Source organism: Alligator mississippiensis, chromosome 2 (assembly GCF_030867095.1).
Source record: "Alligator mississippiensis isolate rAllMis1 chromosome 2, rAllMis1, whole genome shotgun sequence".
NCBI lineage: Eukaryota > Metazoa > Chordata > Crocodylia > Alligatoridae > Alligator > Alligator mississippiensis.
This window is the reverse complement of record NC_081825.1, coordinates 95,911,956-95,937,624: the sequence shown is the minus strand read 5'-3', so window position 1 is coordinate 95,937,624 and position 25,669 is coordinate 95,911,956.

Below are 25,669 nucleotides of genomic sequence, written 5' to 3'. Positions count from 1 at the left end.
CTCAGTGCTCAAAAGAGAAATGAGAAATATGTGATCATTATCTGATGATTTCTGAATTGTTGGGTTTGCTGCCAGTGAAGCATGGGGCTGTGGTGAGGGAATTCACATGCAGCACAATGAAGGAGAGTTAGTGATGGCTTCAACTCCACCTGTTGTGTTTCATCATTATTTGAAGCTGGATTTTTCAACAATATCTTAATGTTGCTGTCCCTGATAGGATCTTTTATTGGTGTAGGGCTGAACTGGACTGCCAAAGAGCACTGCTTTGGTTGGGGCCTATTTCAATTTGTATGTTTAGCTTCTTGCTGCTCTGAAAGATAAAAGACATTCCTACCGCTGCCCTGGGCAGCGGAGTCAGAGCACAAGAACAGCACTGAGGAAAGAGCCCTGGAGGAAAACAGAAAGGACATGGGGAACATAGGGAAGGGCTCATGCTCTGAGTTCTGCAAAAAAGACCAAGAGGTGGTAGGGTGGCAAAGCACAGCACCGCAGGGCAGTGGAGAGACAGAGTCAAAGACACAGCCCTGCACCACAGCTGGTGGCCTCAGGCACAAAATGTCTAATGATCATTTTTTGTGTATTGCATACATGGCAGCAAGGATGTGTTTTGCAGATCCCACCCACAGCCCCAGAATGTGTATTTGAAAGCCCATGAACCAGCACACTTGTTGGACACTTACATTTTACGGTTTGGGTTTTTCTCCTTGAGTTCTATTGCATACATATATCAGTGTTCATTGGCCAGTGTGATGAAAGTAGCATGTATGAAAGTATTGTATTAGTAGGATTAAGGAAAATCCAGACAGTGACTCTAGAAATAACTTTCCTTCTCCGTCATTAGACCACATGTCCCACACCCTTAAGTTATTAGAATCCTTCCACTCATTTCCCCTTGCCTAGCTTCTGCTTAGCTTGAGACACCTTGAACCTCATTTGAGAACCAGCAGATCCAGTTGGGAGTCAAGGGAGCTGCCAAGGTCTCAATGACACTAACTTACTGGCCCAGTGGGTGTCAAAGACAAAATCTGAAATGCATACGTGTAAAAACTTGTCAACCTACTTCTCTTTGCTTCACCCTCAGCCTCACCATGAAAGTCTAAAATTTTCTTATCTTAGTGGTAGATTGGAGAGCTTAATTAATATTAGTGAACTATTTCAAGATCTTTGGGGCGGTATAGTAAACGTTTGTTAACTATTCCACACAATGATTTGTGTGATCTATGCAGCTCACTTTTGGTTTTTGAAGATGAAACAAAATTATCAGATGTTCAACTCTGCCTTTTCCAGCACAGTTACACTGATTGCAAAAACATGCATTTAAAATTCCACGTACCATATAAGGAATACTAAATGCACTATTTACATAGCCAGTCTTGAATAGCAGCTCTGTTCTGGCTTGTATATATGCTGAGAAGTGAATTGAAATGCTGATGACATCAGGCATCAAGCAACTAATGCTGTATTCAGGCTAACTGACCTTTGAACTCTCTCACTCTTTGTAGGTTCATCTAATTTCTTTAGAAGAGACCTGTCTCAACTTCTAAAGAAACAATTTCCGGTAATAACCACAGTATACAAGGTGCTTCCCAATTGTGGAAAATAGCATGATATCTGTCCTCAACATCTGAGTCTCAAGAATCTCCTGTTTAAGTGTGTTGAATAATCTCAAAAAGCATGGGGTTTTGGTTTATCCCCTTCTACTATTTAAATGTAAATACTAATTACATTTAATTAGGAGCCTGGATGTGTGTAGTGTACACGTGCAGTAAAGATGTAGGGAGGGGAGGATATCTAAAGCTGTATGCATGCACGTATGCCCAAAGGGGTTGAAAAGCAAAACACTGGCAGATAGTTAACTTGTAGGCAGCTGTTGATTTGTAGATAACATATAGAAGAAAGAGCTACATGAAGAACTAGGACTCTTAATCATAAATAGGGGAGAAAGATTATGGACTCTGAATGCTTTTGGAAGCCATTTAATACTAAAAAAAAATTGTCAGTACTGTACTCCTAGTCATGCATACAACTCATGCATGAAATAGGACCTCACTGTGCCACGTGCTGTACAAACAGAACAAAAAGGTGGTCCCTGCCCCAGAAAGCTTTCAATCTACCATATTTTCTCACATACACCATTCCCCTTTCTCCCAAAATCAGCCCCCTCAAAATTGGGGTGCATGTTTTAAGATGGGAAGCTGTTTTCTTCACTGGAAAAGGAACCTCCCTGGAGATGCTATGCATGGCAGCTTTGCTACTAGGCTGGCTGGTTCTCTTGTCTGCTCAGGAAACTGAAGGGTCGAAGTCTCGTGTTAACCCTCTTGCAACCATGGCTATTGTCTGAGCACTGTAGCTTGTGCCTGAAGCAGCAAGTGACCTGTGGTAGTATCTTGATGAGGCTTATGAGGTGGAAACAGCATTTTATTTACAGGAACTTGTATAAAGAACTACTTACAGCAGGTGTGCTCAATCCATGGCCCATGGCCAGATCCAGCCCACAGGGGCCCCATTGATCTGAAAATTTGGCATCAGGGGAGCAGTGGGAGCAATTGCTGCTTCTCACTGCCAAATTTTCAGACCTGTGTGGAGTCCCACTGGTCAGATGGCAAACAACCCTGGCCAGAGGCCTGGTCTGGGCATGTAGAGGCTGACTGGGGCAGTGTGGGGCATAAGCCTGCAGCATGTGCCTGAGCAGAGGCAGCGTGGGGCCCCAGGGAAGCAGTGCAGGTGGCAAGGAACTGAGATTGGTGTGGGGCCCCGATGGGTGGTCCAGGGTCCAATCCTGTGGCGAGGGGCTGAGGTAGGCAGCATAGGGCTCCATCCAGCAGTAGGCCAAGTGAAGGCAGTGTAGGGCCTGATGCTGGAGTGTGCATTCTGGTCCAGCCTGCAGATGGGCCCTGTACCACTCACCCAGCCCATTGCACCAAAAAGCTGAACACCCTTGATTTACAGTGAAGAAGTAAAAGTTGCTATTGCTTTTTACTAGAACCTAACCTTGCATGACAGTCCTCCTGGGAAGAGCAAGCCTGTGCAGGAAGTATGGCATCCCAGGCCACTATCACCTCAAGCCACAGTTCCTGGACACTGTGTTTCCAGGAAGACTTACTGTGTCACATAGTTGGCCATGACTGGGAAAAAAAAATTGTCATCTACATTCTGCTTTCCAGAAACAGGATGTGTATTTAATTGGGGGCACATTATATGCAACAAAATAAGTAAATACCAAACCGAAAAACAACATGTAGATGGAGGAGTACAAAGAAATGTGAGACAGAGTTGGTCAGCATGATACACAGTTGTCTCAACCATGGGGAGATTCAGGATTTCATAAAGAGGGGTGCAGAAGCAGGAACCTGTGCTGCAGGAGTGGCTATATTCTGGCTCCCAGTGTGCCCCCAACCCTCAACGCCAGGGTGGGCAGACCATGCCATAGAAGCAGCAGCAGCAGGGGAGTTTTTAAAAATTCCCCCAAGCAGGCATGAACACCACGTGTCCCCAGAGGCTCCTGTAGGTGGCAGCAGTGCTTTCGGTGGTGGGAGTGTGGCGGTGACAAGTGAGGTGTTCCCGCAGGTGGCCACAGCACTGTTGGTGGTGGGGGAGGGCCAACCAGTGGTCGGTGACCACCCACAGACGCCACCGGCAGTGGCAGCCAGTGGCAATCACGGACCACCCACAGATGCCACTGGTGGTGTCAGCAGCAAGGCGGGGTGGGGAGTGGGTCAGGGTGGCAAGCGGTGACCACCTACAGGTGCTCCTGCCAGTGTCAGCAGCACCTTTTCACAGGGGGGTGCACCACCATGCTCAGGGGGTGCACGTGCACCTGCGTGCACCCCCTACATGTCACCAATGCACGCAGGTAAGAATCTTCCCTCACCTCCTCCCCTCCCCCAGAGGGGAGGGGAGTTGAAGTGCATTAACGCTGTTAGTCCCAAGTCAATCCACAGACACAGTGTTACTGCACAGTAAGGTGTCTACATGTGCATTACTGCTCTAGTCAGTGTAAATCGCCATATTTACTGTGCAGAACAGGCATGCACGTATAGATGCGTGCCCATACTGCACAATTTCAGTTACTGTGCAGTAAATGTGCATGTGTAGACACACCCACAATGAAACAAAGAGCAGTTTGGGAATAAAGCACAAAAGTGCTTAGCAGCTAGCTGATGGAGAAGGGGAAGGTGGGCTGCCTAAAGGAAAGGTCTTGACAATGTAAATGATATGGCTGGTGGGGAGGGGACAGGCTGTGAACATCCTCTCAAGTGAAGCTGTATAGCATGTGTTTGATAAGGGAAACAATGAAGGGGACACAAAGAGAAGTGACATAGTCAAAACAATAGGCCAGGAGAATACTCTTTGCTGCAGCATTGTGCATGGGTGTGAGCATACATCAAACTAAAAAGAGAAGCCTACACCAGATGGAAAATGGGAATCATTACCAAGGAGGACTACACAGCACTAGCCTGTGTCAATAGAGAGCAGACCAGAAAAGCCAAGACAGAAACCGAACTCAGGCTAGCCATGGGAATTGAGAGCAACAAAAAATCCTTCTTCAGATATGTGGGAAGTTGAAGAAAGGCAACATTGGACTCCTGGCTAGACCAAATGGAGCAGCTGATGTCTGACGCTCAGGAAAAGGCCAATCTCCTAAATTATTACTTTGCATCAGTCTTCCACCCACCAGATGGGGTCGCCCTATTGGACAGGACACAAAGCATCCAGGGGGTGCGAGATGGGCCCACAACTGACATAGATCAAGTAAGGGAACACCTCGAGAGGTTTGACATCCATAAGTCTGTGGACCCAGATGGAAAGCACCAGAGAGTCCTGAAGGAGCTGGTGAACATCATAGCACACCCTGTGGTGAAGATATTTGAGAACTAGTGGTGCTTGGGAGAGGTACTGGAAGACTGGAAAAGAGCCAGCGTGGTCCCAATCTTCAAAAAAGGAAGGAAGATCTGGGGAATTATAGGCCAATCAGTCTGACATCCATCCCTGGAAAGATCCTGGAGAAAATCATCAAGGGTTCCATCAAAAACAGGCTAACGGAAGGCAACTTTCTGAGTGCCAGCCAACATGGCTTTGTTGCTGGAAGGTTTTGCCTGACCAACCTCGTCTCCTTCTATGACCAGGTGACACGTTGCCTGGACAAGGGGGATGAGGTTGATGTCATAGATCTAGATTTCAAGAAAGCCTTTGACTTGGTCTCCCGTGATGTTTTCATGGTTAAGCTGGAGAACTGTGGCCTTGACCATCCCACATTCCAATGCTTGGGGAACTGGCTCTGGGGTCAGACCCAAAGAGTATTGGTTGATGGGAACAAATCAACATGCTGCAAGGTAACCAGTGGTATCCCTCAGGGTTCAGTACTTGGATCAGTACTCTTCAACATTTTCATTAATGATCTGGATTTGGGTGTCAGATGCAGACTGGCAAAGTTCATGGATGACACTAAACTATGGGGAAAAGCAGTCACAATGGAGGATAGGCTGGGGATACAGGCTGACCTGGACAGGCTCGCAAGGTGGGTAGACCAAAACCTGAGGCATTCAATGTACACAACTGCAGGGTCCTCCACCTTGGAAGGAAAAAACAACATCATACTTATAGGCTCGGCAGTGTTACACTCACAGCCGAACAAGACTTGGGGGTCTTGACTGATACAAGATGAACATGAGCCATGAATGAGATGCCATAGCTGGCAAGGCAAACCAAACTCTGGCATGTATCCACCGATGCATCTCAAGCAAAACCAGGAATGTCATCCTCCCGCTTTACTCGTCTTTAGTGTGACCACAGCTAGAGTACTGCATCCAGCTTTGGGCTCCCTACTTCAGGAAGGATGTGGATAAGCTTGAGAGAGTGCAAAGGACTCCCACATGATCAAAGGCCAATAGAGCAAGCCTTACGAGGAGAGGCTGGGGGACTTGGGACTCTTCAGCCTGGAGAAGAGAAGGCTCAGGGGGCACTTGGTGGCAGCCTATAAGTATATAAATGGTGTGTACCAGGCTCTAGGAGAACAGTTGTTTATCATGTGTGGCAGGGCACTGTTTGTGGGCCAGAAGGCAGCAGCCGGCAGGTGCCTGATGAGGGCAGCCATTTTAGTTTCAGGGCTGCCCATATAAACAGGGCCGTTCTGATGCTGGAGCCCAGGTAACAACACCGCCTGGCCAGAAGGCTGCTGATATCATCTGGAGGTAAGGGAGGAGCTGTAGGGGATGGTAAGGAGGCTCCTGGGCATGACCTAAAACTGCACCCTGCCGGGAGTGGGTGGCCTGGTGGGGCTCTCAGTGGTGCAGGAGCCCCCAGGAAATGCCAGGCCAGTTACCACCCCGGTGAAAGGCGGGTCAGGGTGCCTTAACCCCTAGTCCCCACCACCGGGTGGGTTACCCCTTAGTTTGGAGGGCCCAGATGGTGGACCCTCAGAGAGTGAGAAAGGGCCATAGAGTCAGGCCTGTCTGAACTCCCCCTGACTGGCCTATGCTGGGGCCAGGACTGGAAGGGTCGAAGGGCTGGGGCCCACCACAAGGAACGCCCAAGAGCTGAGGGCTTAGCGTTCCGACTGGCCTGGAGGTGGGCTAGGGCTAGAGAGCCGAAGGTCCCAGTGCGGGGATCACACCCAAAGGGGAATCAGTTCAGGGAGCTGTGTTGCCCGGTATGACGGTGGAAGAATCCGCCTGAAGAGAGGAATCCAGTTGGGGTTCAATAATAGGATTCTGGGGCCCAAAGTGAGGGGCCGATGATTATGAGAACATAGACGCCATCTGCGAGGCTTGGGCTGCGGTGCAGGGGAGGAATGGAGCCGCAGACAGTGCCCCCTGGCATCGGGGCATGAAATGGGCAGCCTCCCGCTTAATTAACATCTATTAATTAATTATACCATCAAGGTGCAGCGGGCGAGAACACGGGAGGTTAGCCCAGGAACAGGTGGGTGGGCCACAGTTAGATCAGCCCTGAGCAGGCCTCCCGTTACACTAGGGCTCCCCAAGGGATAACAAGGTCTAACGGCCACAAACTTCTGGAAAGCTGATTTAAACTGGATGTAAGGAAAAACTTCTTTACAGTCCGAGTGTCCAGTGTCTGGAACAGACTCCTCCCAGAGGTGGTCCAAGCACTTACTCTCGACTCATTCAAAAGGTGTTTGGATGCATATCTTGCTGGAATCATTTGACCCTAGCAGACTTCCTGCTTATGGCAGGGGGGGTTGGACTCGATCTTGTGAGGTCTCTTCCAGCCTCTAATGTCTATGAAATCTATGGCCAGAGACAATGATGTTAACGTAATTGAGATAGAGGATAATGAAAGCCTGGTTTTGGCTATGCAGTAGGATAGGGTTATGTCTGATATACGTTATATTTAAAAACCTGAATGTAAGGATCTAGCAGAAGATTGTAGACAAAATGATGCCTGTGTCATGGGCTTGAGGGACTGACAGAGAGAATGATAATGTGGGAGGAAGACTTTGGATGAGAAAAATAAGGGGTTTTGTTGAATTGAACTAACAGCTAGACATCCTAGAGCAGATTTCAGAGAGAGGCTGAGATTTGAATTTGGTCTGGAGAAGAGAGGTAGATCTGTAGAGATGGTAGCTGAATTCATGTTTGCTGATGAGATTGCCCAGATAAAGGTTAGAGAGAAGAAAAGTGAAACAAGAACAGCACTCACAAAAGTTTGGAGAAATGATGAAGAAGGCACGTTAAAAATTATTAGAGAGGCAGGATGAAAACCAGGGAAGGAGACTCAAGGAACTGAAGGGAAGGCAGGATTTCAAAATCAGGAGCATGGCCAACAGCATTAAAATTGCTGGCCAGTCAAGGAGGCTGAGGATGAGTATAGGTTCTGAGATCTGGCAGGGAAGAGGTCATTTGAGAACAGTTTGAGAACAAGCTAGATCGGAAAGGTCAGGATCTGCAATGGAACTGGAGAAGAGGAACTCCAGGCAGTACATTATAAACAGCACATCCAGTGAGTGTAACATGAGAGCAAGACAGTATTTGTTTAGGTGGCAGGGACTAAAGCATGCTTGCATTGTGAATGGAAAGAGCCAGAGGAGGGATGGAAGATCAAGATGTCAGAGAGAGAAACCGAATGGGATATCCTAAATTTACAGCAAAGTAGATTTTAAATTGGTTATCAGGAAAAAAATCTTCACTGTTAGAGCAGAGAGGCAATGGAATAGACTGCTTAAGGAAGATGTAGAATCTACTTCACTGAAGGTTTTCAAGAAGAGTTTGGATAAGCATGTGTCAGGGATGATTTAAGAGTAGCAACGCCTACAGTATGCTGTGAAGAGCAACATTTGGAAGCCCATAAGATCACCATACATGCATCATTCTGAAACCATTAGAAGAGCTTTGTAGCCCAGAGCAGGTGGAAATTGGAGAAGACCATGCTCATAATTTTACAGGGTGGATAAATTTACCGAGTAGATAAGATGATAGAGGAGTTCCGGCTCTCTAGGAAGGATGTGTGATGCTTAGAGTGGCTTGCCCAGGTTGTAGTGCATAGTGGAAGGTGTTTAGTTATCCCACGCTTCTGGGATTTGGTTGCCACATGGGGCTGGGAAGGAATGTTTTCCCTTCTTGTTGCTATGGGTGTCAAGGTTTATTTTTGCTTTCCTCAGAAGCATTAGTTGTTAGCACTGAGATTTTAACAGGGTGTGCCAATGCTTCTGCTGAGACCAAAAACCCCCAGAGATTTCTGGCCAGAGGGTCTTACCTCTCTGTTCAAGGTCAGACTCATCATCATATCTGGGATCAAGAAGGAATTTTACCCCACAGTCAGACTGGTACAGACTGTTTTTGCCTTCCTCTGTAGTAGTGGAGGCATGGTTCTCTTCCTTGGATCTTCTGTATATATTAACAGTAACTTTCTATCCTTGCTTTGGAGGATATTTGATAGTGCCTTTGTCCCCCTGCCTTACTTGTGGTAAGACAGGGTATTGTTGATGTTTTGGACACTATGCTGGGTAGTTGTACAAGAGAGTTGTTTGTGAAGTTGCTAAGACAGTTGTTTGTCTAACATATTTTAGCATGATTTGGATAGGGATGATCCTGCCTTGAGTGGGGGTTTGGACTAGATGACCTCCTGAGGTTGCTTCTAGCCCTACTTTCCTACGATTCCAATCCACATTCCTTGTATATACTTTTTAGTTAGGACCATGGGACGCATTGCTGGATTGGTAGGAAGGAACGAACTTTCATGTGAATGAACTTGTTTTGGAGAATCAGCAGAGGGCCAAGAGCTGGCCAGCCAAACAAGGAGGGGATGTGAACACAGTGTGAAGACACCTGCTAACTGGAATCCTTCCTCAAGTAGCCTTTCAACATCGCTGTTCTTGGGTGTCTGCAATGTATCCAGAGATGGTTATAGGTGAGTAACTTTCATTTTATTCCCCTGTTCCTTGCAATAAATTTGACCATATGTCTTATTGTACTACCTTGTGCCCTATCTGCCTAGTCAGGGAGAGACATCTGGTCCTACTTGAAACACACTCCCTAGATTTAGCCATTTAACATTAAAAATCCTTTTTGTCCTTGTTTTTTTCCATCATCTTGACATTTGGGTCTGAGCAGCATGTGCACAAAGGGCTCTTGAGAATCAAACGCATGTGTGGTCTTGAGTTAAACTAATGAAGTCTATCACAGTGTATGTAACTGCTGAGTTTATGCAAAACAGATTTGATTGTTTATTTCTATCCATACGAGAGATAATGTGTGCATGTGAGCTGGAGGTACTACTGGAGGAATAAAATATTATATACTATATAAAATACAAAATGCTATAAGTAGAGGGGAAGCATTTTGTTATTCCTTTGGTGTTCTGCACTGCTTGAGTCTGGGGAGTTTTTTCAGAAGTGATACACCCATGACTAGGGTGCGGTGGAGTTTTCAAGCTTTGGGGTGTCATCTGAAGGGTGTTGTTTCTTACCTGGGGTTTGTCTGTCATATATTGTAAGATCTGAGCCTTTCTGGATAGGGCAAGGTATACATCTAAATATATATGTATGATGATGATGATGATGACTGGCAGGTTCTTGATGCTTTCTGTTGAAGAACCAAGTAAAACAAAACGAAGCATTGTTCTAGGACAAAATGAAAAAGGACTAACTTATCATGAGGTAAGAGATTAGTAAACCAGGCAGGGCTGCTAAGGACATAGAAATAATGGCTAAGAGGTGTGAAAAGTCAACAGTAAGGAGCAGGTGCCTGATAAGCTGCTTGTGTGAGTGCTTGCAGATGAGGCTAATCCTGCAGCAGTTGGCCTAAGGCAGGCAATGCTTACGTAGGAACTTGTTCATCATTACTCAGGAAGCGAAGATAAATGAAACACCGACTGAAATTCAAACAATCCTTTTTCGTTGTCCATGTTGCAGATGAATGATTCATCAAAAACTTCAATGGGTTCATGCACGCTAGAGCCCCTCTATCCAACCTGCCAGACAATCAGCGTGGCTGTGGAGTGACCTGCTGCAGAATCCAGGGCCCTCGGGCAGTGGACACAGTGATCTATGGCAGGAGGGTGAGCAAGGGCTGAAACAGCCTGGTTGCCCTCTGTTTGCTTCTCTTATTTGTACTGCCACAGCCTTACCTCACCAACATGGGGCACATGGTGGTGGCAGCTCCAGCTCTGGCATTGACCATGTGGCTGGGGCTGCAGCTGCCACCAGACACTCTGGTTTGGAGGTGCCACCACCATTGTCATGTATTCCAGGTCACAGCCAGATCTGCTGCCACAACTTCCTCATTCCCCAGCCCAGGCCTGGTCTGCAAGAAGCCACATGGTCTGGGTCCATCCCCAGGCACACAATGAGGTTGTTTGACATCTATGTTCTAAAAAGTTCAGTGCCTCATTGATGGACCTTTCTACAACTCAGGTACAGTTAGTTACAGCTTGGTCCTGGTAGCCATGTGAAAGAAACATCCTTTTCTCTTGTCAATATAATACAACCCACTTCAAAAACTTGTCCTTGCCCATTGTGACTTTGGCCCTTAAAGCTGCAATTGGTCACTATACTTATCTGCATGTTGACTTTTGTGTTTTACTATTATATTTTATTTTCAGTAATGAGGCAGCCAAGAGTCTTAGTTATGGACCTGGGTCCCCATTGTGCAAAGCTTTGTGCAAACATATAACAAGGAGATGGTAGTGGCATTCTGGAATTGGCTGGAATTGACTACCGGCACTCCTGGACTGGCAAACAAGGACCTACTATCTTTCACGTCACTTCCGTCTGATGCACTGATGTATTAGTTCTGTTCCACCCAAAAGTACGTGCGAGTGTTATACGCACAAACTTTTCCACTGACACTCGGTGCAGTATTACTCTTCCCCCCAACCCCTTCTTTGTTTGTCAATATTCCTAGTTAGAACTGATCATGGCCTGTTAGTAATTGAGTCATTTCAAAGGAATCCTGTAGGGTTGGAAATTTTGTAGAAGAGAAACAAATGATTGTGTTCCCATGGGTGTGAGGAAGGAAGAAATGTGTTTAAAAGGATATAGAACCTCTTGTGGAACCTGTGCATTATAAAATGGTGGGAGAAGAGGTACAGGGTGTTACAGAATGTGAGAACTGATGATCATATAGGAGCTGAGAAGAGCGAGTATGACCTATATGAAGAAGGACTAGATCCCATGGAGGCTGTTAAGAGAACAAATATGCACTGTACAAAGTAAGCTCCCTACTAACTCAAGATCTGTAATGTCACTTTTTTCCTAGATAGTTAAAGAACCAGATGGGGGTTGTGACTAAAAACAGGGGCAAATTATGAAAAAAGGATTGATTTGAGAGCTTTGAGAAGTGGTGAAATAGTTAGCGCTCTTGACATTTAAGTTACCATTACCTTTTCATAGGTATACCCCATACTGAAACAAATGGGAACAGTTCTTACTCCATTTCAGTCTGTCTGGTTTACACACTGTTCATATTCTGAAGGTTTTCTTCACAACCACAAAGGGTAAGATCCTGGGCTGCACTATTTTTCTTGCACATCAAAGTCATGTAGAACCCAAAAGCCAATGTAACCACTACAAGACACTCGGCTCAGCATAGGTGTGGTACAGATTGTTTCATGCTATCCTGTGCCCAATGTCTGGAAGAGGACATTCCCATTTCAGACTCTCTACACTCTGCTGATCTTGAGATCCTTTGGGCTGTAAGCTGCTGGCTCGGTATTCATTATATCTAAGCCATATTTATATTATAGGAAAACATGAACGGATCTGTGTCATCCTGGTGAGAAGTGGGCAGCGGTGCCCCGCAGGGGTCAGTGCTTGGTCCAGTACTTTTCAACATCCTTTATTAACGATTTGGATGTACGGGTGAAGAGCTCACTGGCCAAGTTCGTGGAAGACACCAAGTTATGGGAAGCATGGTCACGCTTGAAGATAGGCTACAGATACAGGTGGACCTAGACAGGCCGCCAAGTTGGGCAGATCAGAATCTGATGAAGTTCAACACTGAAGTGTAAAGTGCTCCACCTCGGGATGAGCAGCCCCCAACACACATACAGGCTTAGCGGTACCAAGCTGACCAGCACCACAAATGAAAGAGACCTGGGGGGTAATAATAGACCACAGTATGAATATGAGCCGGCAGTGTGAGGCTGTAGCTGTAGCCAGGCAAATAATACTTTGGCATGCATCAATTGATGCATCTCCAGCAAAACCAAGGAGGTGATTCTTTCTCCCTACTTGGCACTGGTGAGGCTGCAGCTGGAGTACTGTGTCCAGTTCTGGGCACCACACTTTAACAAGGGTGTGGACAAGCTTGAGAGAGTCCAAAGAAGAGCCACCTGTATGACTAGAGTCTTAAAAGGCAAGCCATATGAGGAAAGACTGAGGGATCTGGGACAATTCAGCCTGAGGAAAAGAAGGCTGAGTGGGGACCTGGTAACAGCTTATCGCTATACTACGGGAGTACATCAAGGGCTCGGTGAGCAACTTTTCACCAGGGCACCCAGGGGGAAAACTAGGAGTAATGGCCATGAACTCCTGGAAGATCAATTCAGGCTCAACTTTAGGAAAAACTTCTGGACAGTTGGGGTGTCCAGACTGTGGAATAAGCTCCCTCCAGAGGTGGTGCAATCACCTACCCTGGAAACCTTCAAAAAGAGACTGGAAGGTCACCTTGCTGGGGTCACCTGAGCCCCAGTTATCTTTCCTGCTTTGTGCAGGGGGCTGGACCCGATGATCTTCCAAGGCGCCTTCCAGCCTTACAATTTATGAATCTATGAATGGAATCTGTCACATGAGATGACAAGATGGAGCCACTAACCCAAATGAACAAAGAGGTTTTGGTAAACTTGATCTTCAGAGATGTATCCCCTAAGCCTTCAAGTGATACATTCAAAAGATAATACTTAGATTTTGAGCAAAGGGTCAAGCAAAAGAACAAAGACACATAGTTCTTTAATTGTTCAAATGGTATCGAGGTTCATTTAGGGTCTGTTTCCATCATGTTCTTAACATTTATGTTGTGATTTTCTCCAACCTTATTTAAGATCATTTGGATTACCCCTACCAGGGTTTAGTAATATAGAGAGGAGAAAAGGAACCTCAGAGAAGTCTGGGTCAGGGGTAGAGACAGCCTGAGAATGCACTCAAAAGGCCAAGGGAGTTTCAAAGGTGAGTGCTGGGTGCAGATGTCACTTTTTATCAGGTAGTTGTGGAAAGAGAAAACACAAGGTTTCCTAGCTCTGGTTGTGATTTGTCTCAATGGGAGAAGTTTCTTTGGCAGGACATTTATCTGCCTCTTTTAGTTAAAGGCTCGCATATAAATCTAGTAAATAAAGTTTTTTTCCCCTTTGGTTCTGTATCCTGTCTGAATACACTGGGGCAGGGAGATGCTTCTGTAAGCATTGCTCCAGTGCTGTTCTGCAAAATCTTTGGAAGGGCTCATTATTCATGATTTTATCTTGCTACCTGAAATAGATAAATTGCTCTAAGCGCCTGCTGATGGATTTTTTCCAACTCTTTGATGTGCCAAAGATAATTTCTTCACATTCTCCCCCAACCTGTCCCTGCTCCCTAGCTGATGTCTAATGTTTCTACTTGTGCTTTTCTGCCTGGACTGGATTGTAAGCACTACAAGACAGGGACCTTGTTATTTTACATGTCTAAGTACCATGCACACCTACAAGGGTATGATATTGAATACTGACAGCTGTAAAACATTGTATAAACTAGCATAACTCCATGGCCCTTTCTGTGGAAGGAAGTTTTCCAAAAATTGCTAATGAATGTTTAATCCAGTCAGCTCCACCAGGGTTAGCAATTTGCTGCTGTGTTGATTAGTGTCTCCTGTAACTCTGATTCACATATGTTTAATCAACACTAATTAAAATAGTGATGACAGCTGATGCCTGTCTACATGAAGGCTGCTTATACCAGAAGAGATCTTGCAGCCTGCCATAGGATAATTATGGCAAAAATCCCTTTAACAGTTCTTGATTAAAACAGTTTGATCAGCCTAAGTAGTCCCTATAGTTTGGTTAAATGGATTTGTTTTGCTGCAGCCCCACTGCTCATCAGCCTGTGGTTTGATGATAGTGCACTGACAATGAATCTTGAATGCATGATAGATGTGCAGATGCCTACATACACATTCCATAGGCTTGCACTTTCCCCCTGGTTAGAGGGCTTGTCAGCTATCTGAAATATTTTGGCACCGCATCTGTCATGCAGTCTTAGGTGAGGTCTAACCAGCTAGGACCTTCACAATTTGCTGTGTTTGGGGTGCACTATACCAGGTCTACACGCTCCTAAATTTCTCTTGTCTAAGTAGCCAACAACAAAACATATTTTCCGTGTCCTCCCTGGATGCCTTCGTTGCACAGGCTGGCTGTGATCCTGTCATAAGTAGGACCATCAGATCCAGCTGCACTTTCCCCCTAGTACATACTGATCCCCAGACTCCCCAGCTGCTTGAGCACTCTCCCAAGAGCTTCACGTTTGTGGGTGCTGTGGATTTGCATTACACTCCTTCAAGGTTATGTGATTCTTGAAGAAAATAGATGAGCTTCTCGGCTTTGTTGGTTGCTAGGAAGAATTATTTCCACCCCCATCCTGTTGCTACATGTGTCAGGGTTGTGTTTTTTTTCATCTGCCTCAGAAGCATTGAGTGCTGGCTACAGTCAAGGCTGGGGATTTTGACTGGGCTGTGCCAAAGCTCCTGCTGGGGTTAAAAACCTGGAGGACCCTGGCTAGAGGATCTTGCCCTTCTGCTCAGGGGCAGATGGATCTGTCACATTTGGGGTCAGGAAGGAATGTTACCTCATGGTCAGATTGGTAAGGACTGTTGGGGTGGCAGTAGGAGGGGATTCTTCCTCTGTAGCAGGGGGTATGGCCCTCTTCCCTGGATCTCTTGAGTGTATTGTAACAACCCCTGCAACAGCAGGACATTGACCACCATTGTCCCCCTTCATCACTTATGGGAGGTTATGGTGCTAAGCTTGCTGGTTGTGTGACAGGGTTGACTATATAGTTTTAGTAATAGGTTAGCCAAGGATTTGTATGGGATGGCTTGGATAGGGATGATCCTGCTTTAGACAGGGCGGGACTAGATGATCTCTGGAGGTCTTTTCTAGCCTTCTTTTCTATGATTCTATGCAGGCTTTGAAAGGGTTCCCCTAAAATGCTTATTCTTTATTCAGCTAGCACAAGAAATTGTTACCAAATTTGCCCATTACTTTGGGGTGTGCTCATTTATTAGGGATAGTTTCTAGGGTCTTGGTGATTCTGTCAATGTGCTGCTTGTGTTACTATACGGAGCTGTATTTCTCCCTTCTGCAAGCCCTCACCCCCAGTGGAGCTATCTTGCAGGACTCAATCTCAATGGGACTGGGTTCCTCCAGTCACCAAATCAGTCATACACACAAACACACACAAATTAACGTGACACGCCTGACCTGGGCGGGCTGATCAGCATGGACAGGCTGACACCCTCATATGCCAAGAATCAGTTCATAAGAGCAACAATAAAATGCAGTCAGACACAAGCACACAGGTGAACAGAATCCCTCTGAATCCGGCTGGGTGTCCAGCTGACACCCTCATGGGCCAGCATTCAGTTCATAAGGGCACGTCTGAGTCAAACTGGGACAATCAGCCTGTACAAGCTGATCCCCTTATGTGTTTCAAACTCAGCACGTCCCAATCTTTGGCCTCTTGATGAGCAGACCCCACAATAATTTAGGCTTCACAGGGATCTTTAGCATAGGTAAAAGAAGCGTTGCTGCAGAGCACAGGAGGAAAAAGAAGCAGAGAAGGAAAAATATACCCAATTACTACCAGTTTGCCTATAAAAGTTATTTATTGCTAAGCATATGAAATATATAATAGTACTAGTAGTAATAGACATGCAAAAGAAAAACAAACACAAACAATGACAATACTACCCTGGTTTCACTAAGTATTTGGGGAAACTTAGCTCAAGCTTAACTGATACAGTTCAGGTTCAGAAGTTTATGCCTAGAAAGAAGAGAGAACGCTGGGAATCTCACCGAGTCCACGGTACTCAGGCTGCAAAGCTGACAGGCACAGTCCGTAGCACAATCCTTGAAGAGAGAGACGATCTGTTCTTCCAGCGTCCCAAGAACGACAGGGGATGGTGTCAGCACAGGAGTTTTCTTCTTCTTCTTTCTTCCTCCTTCTTTCCTCCTGCTTCTTCTTCTTCTTTCTTTCTCCTTCTTTTTTAAGCACACACACTTACAGATTTTTATACCCTCAGTTCAGCTGCTTTGAAGCACCCTCAGTAGTGTAAATCATTGTCTTTTCTATTGACAAGGGGTTATCTGGTTTGGACCATCTCAGGAAACTGATTGATAATCAGGAAACACTTAAGATAAGGGAGTAACCCAAATACTTGGGAGCCAGCTTGAGATTCTTATGGATGGCAGATATCCTGATGGGCTTGCAGCATCAGGATTTTGGATTTTTACTTGTTGTGCACAAGCCTCAGCTTAGCATGACTTTTCCAGATTTTACTATAGTCTTTTAACAGACTTAAAGCAATTATTGGGGTGCTCATAACCTTTTGTGGAGAGGACTCCCACCAGTCGTCTCGGGAAAGATACGACAACACCTGGGATTAGGGCTCCAGCAGGCTGGATGCTGTGATGAACCCTTAACCACTGTTCAAATGTTGCCCGTACCCCCTCGGACTCGGTCTCTTGCCTCAGCATTCCCTAACCCGGCAACCGAGTTTTAGTCAATCAAGTTTAAATAGGCCTCCCATAGTGGGACCGGGGAATGTATGGCCCGAGACACCTATTAAACTTAGAGCTGTGTGTGTGTGTGTGTGTGTGTGTGTGTGTGTGTGTGTGTCGGGGGGGGGGGGGGAGTCCTTAGCAAATCCAGATTAGAACTGGTCTGATAAATGCTGAGCTGGGTGTGTGTGAACATGGGTTAATTAACATTGGAAGCACAGATTCCCCATCATGCAGCGCTCTCCTGCTTCTCTGGTCCCAGAATTCACTGCAGTCTCTGCTTCAGGCTTTCTGTTTTCCATCTCTCATGTAAATGAATGGTCATCTGGTTCCATCTTGGATGTAAATGAGACCTAGGGCAGTTGTTTCACTCTTATCACCCTTATCTGGAGAGTTTTAGGTGCGTCTCTCACTGCATCTTAATCGGTTTCGTTTAGGTAGAGGAGGGGAGGGAGGGGGGTGAGTCCTTGTGAGTCAGACAGACTGCATCCTGTGCCAGGGTTGCCCAAGAACACAGAGCTGAGACGTAACAAAATGTACACTTCTAGACATAACATTAAGGACCTACACACATTTTCTTGCCTCAGTTTCATTGCCACTTGGAAGGGTTGCTTGCTTTTAGGTCAGAGTCCTTTAATGTGTCTAGGAACTTCCTCCTCTAAGTCATAGGCAGGCAAGGTTCTTTGGGTAGAGGTGATATCTTTTATTAGACCAACTAGGTCATGGCTTTTCTTCTGAATCACATCATCTATCTCTCTTGTAGCCAGTTTTCTCCCCCTCCATCTTCTGCTTTTTTCACCTGGCAGTGACTTCGGTTTTGCTATCTTTCCAAAATGGCAAATGAGAAGCCCGCAGTTATATAGCCCCCAATCCTCTTTGTCAGGGATCAAGGTGCTTATCAGTTGATCCATTGCTTAGTTACTGGCCCCTGGAACTTCAGATTTAAAAGACCTGTTTGCCCTGGGCAAAAGCCAACTCTTTGTCTACAGGGGTTTCCACTGAGTAAAGAGTAGTTGAGCTTTTGGTGACCCTCATTTGTTATGCCTTTGTCACTATCCCTTGATATTTCAGTCTAACTTTGAAGTAACAAGATGACAGGGAAGACAAATAGGACCCATATTCCAAATGTAGTTTGCAGTCTCTCTCTCTCCTCCCTTGGTACCAAACAGATTTTAATAAGCAAAAAAGCAGATTTTTAAAATGGTTGCACCCTCTTTGGCAGCAGTTGGTTCAGCATCTCTGGTTGCATCATCAATCAGGTCACAAACATGAGACCAAAGTGACTTCTAGCCAAAACATAACTTTGCTCACCTCTGCTTTTTGTATTATTAGAGCTGGGCAAGGCAGAGGGCTTTCCAGGAAGACTTTGCCCACAATTTTGCCAAAAAATTGAATACTTGGAGAGAGAGAGAGGTGCTAAGTCTTACAGGAGGTTGAATTGACCTAATTAGCTGACAATAATTAAAACTTTGTTGAAGACAGTAGGCAGGCTTGTGTATTCATTCCCCACATGTTCCCTGAAGCTCTAACATCAAATTACTATTAATACCATACTGCTTTCTGCCCTGAAGCAGCACTGTGTTTCTGGAAGGTCATAACTATGATGGGTACTGCGAAGGCCTCATCTTGGAGGTTGAGAGAGGAGTACAACTGCAGCAATCAATAGTGCTCCCTTCTTTCTCCTTTATTTACAGGGGGTGGTGGGTGAAGTCTTTTACGTTCTGTGCTCAGCGTTCTGCTTTTCAGCTGCTCTTCAATCCAGAACGTAGGCCGCTGGCTAGAAAGTGCACTGAGAGTAGAGTTGGAAATACCGGAAGGCATTCAGTCAGGACACAGGATTTTTCCACTTGTAACTTTCAGCCCCTTGGCATTGGACAAATTAGGCAGGACTTTGCCCCAGAGAGGAAGAAAGACATGATTAAAGCATTAAATAGGGAATCAGGAGATCTAATATGCTTCTGATTCTGCTAATGATTTTATGTCTGTTGGAGGGTAGTTACTTCACTTCTCTGGACCTCAGGTTCCTTATGGTGATAATACTTCTCTTCCAATATCATGCTGGTTGGATTTCTGTTCTGATGCTTGATTCTTGACGTTTGGTGGTAGATCTCTGTGCGTCTTTTTCCAATAGTGAGATATCAGAGCAGGGCTGTGGTACTGTGGGCTCCATAAATTCTCTGGGAACTGTAGAATCGTCTTCATCAGCATGGATCTTTCATGTTTCTGTCCAGTTAGGCCACTCTGTTCAAAGTTTGGTCCTTAGCAGTTCTCAGAGATCTTCCCATTGATTTATTTTTTACATCTGGTGCTGTAGATTGCTCATGGACCCTCCATATTTCTTTTTCAAACAGCACTGTTATTTCCCTGTGACTTCATCCTGGTATTCTCCAATGAATTAGATGCTATTCATTATACTTTGAAATACTATCTTCCACTCTTAATACTTCCCATTCATTTTTCTATGGTGGTTAGATTCATACCAGAAGTTATGCAGCTTTCATTGATACTTAATGCAGCAGCAATATGCTCAGCAAAGGCTTTTTTATGTACATTAGACTCCAAACCTTTCAACTAACACTATCATGGTAAGTCATAATGTCCCTGTTCTGTAATGCTTCAAGCCACCTGCATTTTATGAAAGAGCACATTGTTATCTCAGTTATGGAAACAACACATGCAGTGTCTGTTCTCTTGGCAAGGAAGGATGGGCAGTCTCCCTCCCTGCCCTGCCCCCATCCCTCTCACTCTGCTACCATATTTAGAGCATTGAATTTCTGCTCTGCTCTTTCCAAATTCCAAATGTGTGGATGGTTGCAGGGTGGGATTTTTCTGGCTGCCAAATGAGCATCACCATATTCTGGCCCAGGGTGTGGCGATCCTGTAATACTCATTCCTAGGGTACTGTGTATTTAAACGCACAGTCTCAGTTGTCTTTTTCTGAAGCTGATGCTTACCTCTTAGAATCCACATGCCTTCAAGTTAACTTTTTTAAGTGCCTGTGTGGTGGAAAGGTACTATACCGTGGTTTATTCAGGAAAAAAAAGGAGTCTTACAGCTTAGCATTGCTCAGAGACAGAAAAAAGACTTAAGTGAGCGTTTTGAAGTGTGAAATAACAGTCAAGATCAAAATCCTCCGTCAAAAGAAGCGCTGTTGGCTTAGCAAGCGTTAAATAATTTCATATACTGTAAGTTGCTCAATGCCCCACATTAGACTCTCTTACAGGACAAAATAAAACAGAATTAATGGATCTTACAATAAATATCTACACCAAAGAAGTACAAGGTTTTTGGCTTTGTCTTATTTTGAGAACTTACAGGCAAATGCCTACCAACTGCTTCTCTGCTTAACAGATGAATGTGTTCCTACTGGCTCACTAAAGTCTTTCTGAAGCCTGACCACTTTAGCTATAACACATGTAATTTTCATTTCCAGTTTTGCATATTCATCTAGCTTTTCCAAATTTTGTGTGTGTGTGCATGCGCATGTAATTTGGTCTAGGATCCCAGGCAATGAACTGGGTTATGTTGTGCCAGTCAGTTCATTAACTGTTTCCAGAGGAAAAATTTGTTTACCCTGGTGTACAAGTTTTTGAAGGGATCTGTACTTCAGGCAAGTATAACAAAAGCAGGGTTGGGGCTAAGGTGTTTTAGAAGACAACTGGCCTAGGGATAGACATTACACATAAGCCAGTTTAAGTGATCTGAAACTGGTTTAAACCTGTAACGGAACAGATGTTCAGTGCACATAAGCCAGTTTGAAAATGGCTGAAACCGATTTCAGATAAGTCTGATACTACATTCAACCAGGTTCAACTGATTTGGCTCAAACTGGTTTATGCAATGTCTGTCCCAGACCCCTTGCTGGTTTAAGATAAACCAGACACCCCCAGCATCCCAGCATGTTCTCTGGACTGGGTAGGGCTCTCTACTCCACATCAGGGCTGGCCCCTCCCCTCTGCATCTGCCTGGCTTCTCCATGCTAAGCAGGGATTATTCCTCCCCACCCCTCTACTTTACATAGACACCTCCGAATTAGCTAGCAGACCGCATGCTGGCTACAGTCCGTGCTGTGGGAGAGAAAAAGGCAGACAGGCTTTTTGGAGTTAATCCACAGATAGCGTAATGTCCTTCCTTGGAAACATTTGAGAAGAGCTGTTTGTTCCTCTCCCTCCCCCTCACCATGCTCTGCTAAGCACAAATTCCCCCCTCCCTTCTGCCTTTGCTGAGGTGTCTGTGTATTAGCCAGCAGACCACATGCTGGGTCTGTGCTGAATGAACAGATAGCTGGTAATGTCTCTCTGTTGTTTTCTTAATGGGGCAATAAACACTGTTATCAGCTCCTTCCCTCCCCCCAGCTTGCTTGCCTGAAAGTTTGCTGAAGACAGTACACAGAAGCAGGGAAGAAGAGTGAAAAGCTCTGTATCATTAATAGATGCATGCACTGGACACCTCCCCCTTGCCTCAGAGTGCTAACCCAGGGCTGCAGGCTGGCAACACTCCTGCCCCTTGAGCAGGGAAAAGCCTGGGACTGCAGGCAGGGTGGGGATTCACACCCCTCCCTAATCAGAGCCCTGCTGGGGCCTGGCCACACCCCCCTCAGTTTATCTCTGTGGAAGGGCAGGGAAGGCTACTCCAGTGCCACTGGCTTCCATCCTGAGCCACTGCAGGCGTGTGCCTGAATTTCCTCAGTCCAGGGGGATTGTCTATATGGTTGGAAACTAGTTCAGCCTAGCCAGGTTAGACTAACCTGCAAAAGTTGAATCAATTCAGGCTCAGGCTTTTTGAATGTCTGGCCCTAGGTCTGGTGACTCTAGATATACACTAAGAATCCCTTGGCCTGGACATGTTATGGACACCAAAGAACTTTTATAGCTCTTGCTGTCTATTACATGCATAGAGGTGTGGCACATACCAGTGTATGTAGTGTAGTTGGTATGCAGTCTAGAAAACAGCTGGACTTTAGGTACAACAGAAAGCTATAGGAAGAATTGGGCAAGGAAGCCTTATACACTTCTCTCCCTCCCTTCTCTAAAATCAGACCAGGTTCAAGCCTGTGTTAAAGGTACAGGTAACTTTATTCTAGCTGCAAAATTTGCCTCATCTAAAACATTTTGCCATTTACAGTACTTTAAAATTGAGTTCAATGTCTAATGGCATTGAGTAATCAAAGCTTTTGCCTCACCCAAATGACATCAGGCTGAGCTTATCCCTGGGATAATCTCTTGTCTTCAGGAGAGTTTCAGTAAGAATAAATCTGTCCCACAATCTCTAACAGAACAGTACTTGCCAGGCTAGCTCATGTGTAACTTGTGGCAAATCCCTATTTCTGCCATCTCTCCCAGTAGCTGTTACACTTGTTTGTACTATGGGAGAAGTCCACGTCTAAGGTTAGCTTAGCAACACCTATATATTTGAGCCTTCTGAGGTCTTTTCTCTCCTATCTGCTCTTTCTCAGTTGCAAATGCCTGGTTGTTTAATTAACATATTGCCTCATTTGTCCCTATAATCTAAATCAGGGAGGCTACAAAAAGCAGCTATTTTTACTTGGCTCACTATTCCAGTATCTAACAAACAAATACCAAACATGTGTGTTGCTTTATAACCGACAGATAAGTCTCATTGCATCTGTGAGCCAGGTATAGTATTATTCCTAATTTATAGCTGAGGAACCAGCAGATGAAGTGCTTACCCTTAAACATCTCAAACCATATACTATGTTGGTTGTTGCAGATTTTGCTGTTCAACCCAAGACCTCTAGGTTCTGACTTTTTTTCCCCTCAAGGGTCCCAGTACGCTCATTAATCTGATTTGGAGTTGTGGGTGCCTAGATCCCTATAAATCAAGCTTTGGGTGCCCAACTTGAAACACCTGGTTTATGACACTTGTATGTCTTACACCCAAATGTCTTCTCAGAGCTGCATATATGAGTTAGTGACAGAGCAAGGATTAAGTCTCTGTAATCCCTGTTTCCCTCTGGAATCCTTGTTTAAGCCCCTAGACAGCCTCAGCTCACAGATAAATGCTAAAAGTGATGTCTTCTAGCAGCAGTAGATATACTTACACCAGGCCATGGCACTGCGGTTGGGAGCATGAAAGCTATTAAATACTGTGAATGTTCTCTTACTTTTACAATTGTCACCCACATGCTAAATAGCTTTGGACTCTGCCACCTCTGAAAACTGCTGAGTGTTTAATGGCCTTCAAAATGACCACCTGTGGTTTGTAATGGTCCCAGATTGGACTTCAGAATCAATCAATCACATATGCAGGGCTTCTAGTTGAAAGATTTTTTTCTCTTGCCAGCTTCACCTGCCCATAGTCCTATTTACTTATTTGCTCCTGCATTCATGTGCTAAAGCAACCTAAAGCTGTCTTCATGCAAGCTAGGGAAAATAATCCAAAGAGCACACCAAGGACAACTGGCTATTGGGAAGGAACCTGACACAGGAACAAAGATACAGTTCACTTGTAAAATGTTTGTCACTAGCAGTCTTAGCACGAAACCGCAAGTGTGTGGTCCTACCCAGTGATAGGGCAAGATAAGTTAGTATGAAAGTTGAGATTAAAGCTCAGTGTGCCTATATTTTAAATGCTCACCTGCTAAGGTGCTATTTCAGTGTAGGTTGTTTCATCTTCCTTTAAAATCAAACAGGAATAAACAGGCACACAGAGGCCTTATGATAGTAAGCAGGTGTTTGTGTCTGGTGTTCCACCTGATGTTCTTTATAATTTCATGCAGTGGTTTGCTAAGTGATTTGAAGATGAGGTACCTGAAAGGGATGACACAGAAACAGGCATGCAGAACAGTAGGATTATATCAGAGAGCAAAGAAGTCAAAGGTATAGGATGAAGATGGATAAAAAGTTAGTACACCTAAGACCACCACTAATCTCAGAGAAATAAGATCTGAGGTGTGAATGGTGGCTATCTATACTGATGTGCTACAGTGCAGCTTCCAAACAACACTTCCTTTTCATGACCTGCTAAAGCAGGGGACATCCTTAGCTTTAAATTATACCCAGCTGGTACAGGAGCCCAGCGCTGACCTGGAGTCTACATTGCAGCTTAGCAGTGGAATTTTGAAAGAAGCAGGGAAGTGGTTACCCCTGGTGTGCATTGGGTAGGGGAAGTAGCTTAGTAAGGTTGATACCAGGTTAATAGTTGTAGGGGCTATGGAGATTCCTAGTAGAAGAACATTCAGTGGATGTGTTGCAAGTAGTAGGCTTGGGGTCTGAACAGTTTGAGCTAATTTTCACTGAGATGCCTAAGAAACAGAGATACTGTCATTTAGAGATAACAAGCAAAGCAACTTCTTCATGGCTCCATTTTTTCACCTCGAGTTGACTTGAAAGTTACTTCCAAAGTGTTCTTATGGCAAGTGAATAAATTTGAAAAATGGCCTGAAAGAACAGCACTGATAATATAGCTGCAGTGCAGGTATGAAGCTTTACAGAGCCTTCCTACATATTAGCTGGCCCTGCTGCATAATCTATTCTACTGCATTTTGTTTTGTGGTTAATCATAGTTTGACAAACATCTAGTCAGCCATAAAAAATGTACTCGCCTAAATGTGTGCCTGACTAGTGGTGTTGTGCAAGGCTAGCAAAGCATAACCTAGACATGCAGAGTAGTTAGTTAGACCAAACATGGAAAATAGTGCATTATTGGAGGATTACACAGAGCTAAAAGACAGCTGTCAACCTCTTCTTCATGGGACCACACATTCCCACTAGAGAAAGGGTAACTGGCTTGACAAGGCCTATGGTAGAAACACTGAAGGGTGAGGGGTGCTTTGGTGTCCAAGCATTCACTACTTGCTTTCTTCTTTCTATCCAATCATTGCCACTCTTCTTCTCTTCTTGTTCTGCTACTTCCTTTTGTCTTTTTCTTTCATTCCTTGCTCTTTCTTCCTGCATTTATTTATTTTTCTTTCAAATAAAGTCCTTTTCCTTTCCATTCCTTCCTTTCTTGATTCATATTCCTCAACTGTCTCACTCCCGTTTCTTTCCCTATTTCCTGCTTGTAGGGCCATGCTGGGACTTGAGTTGCCTCTGTTTACAAATAGCCCCCAGTGAGGTTGATAGGAACTGTGTGTATGCATTACTCTGGCAATCACTTCCACTCCCCTCACCTCTACGACTGAGTCAGCACTTTTGAGGCAAGATACAGAGCGAAATTCCAGCAACTGTAATTCCCTATCGAATAACTAGGGACTGGGGAGGAAAGTAAAGATAACACCCTGGTGTATTAAGATTCACAGCAGAGCTTAGCCCATGCAAACAGTTCCCTCTGGTATTCTGTTTAGGTAATTAGTCTTTAATGCCAAAAGATCTTGTTTGAAGTTGGAATCCCAATTCTGTTTTGGATGCTCTGCTTTCATGTTAAATACTTTTGTTGTTGTCTACATAAAGGAATGGCTATAATTTGGGCGATCAGTGCAACAACTGGACAAATTGTTCTGTCTGTG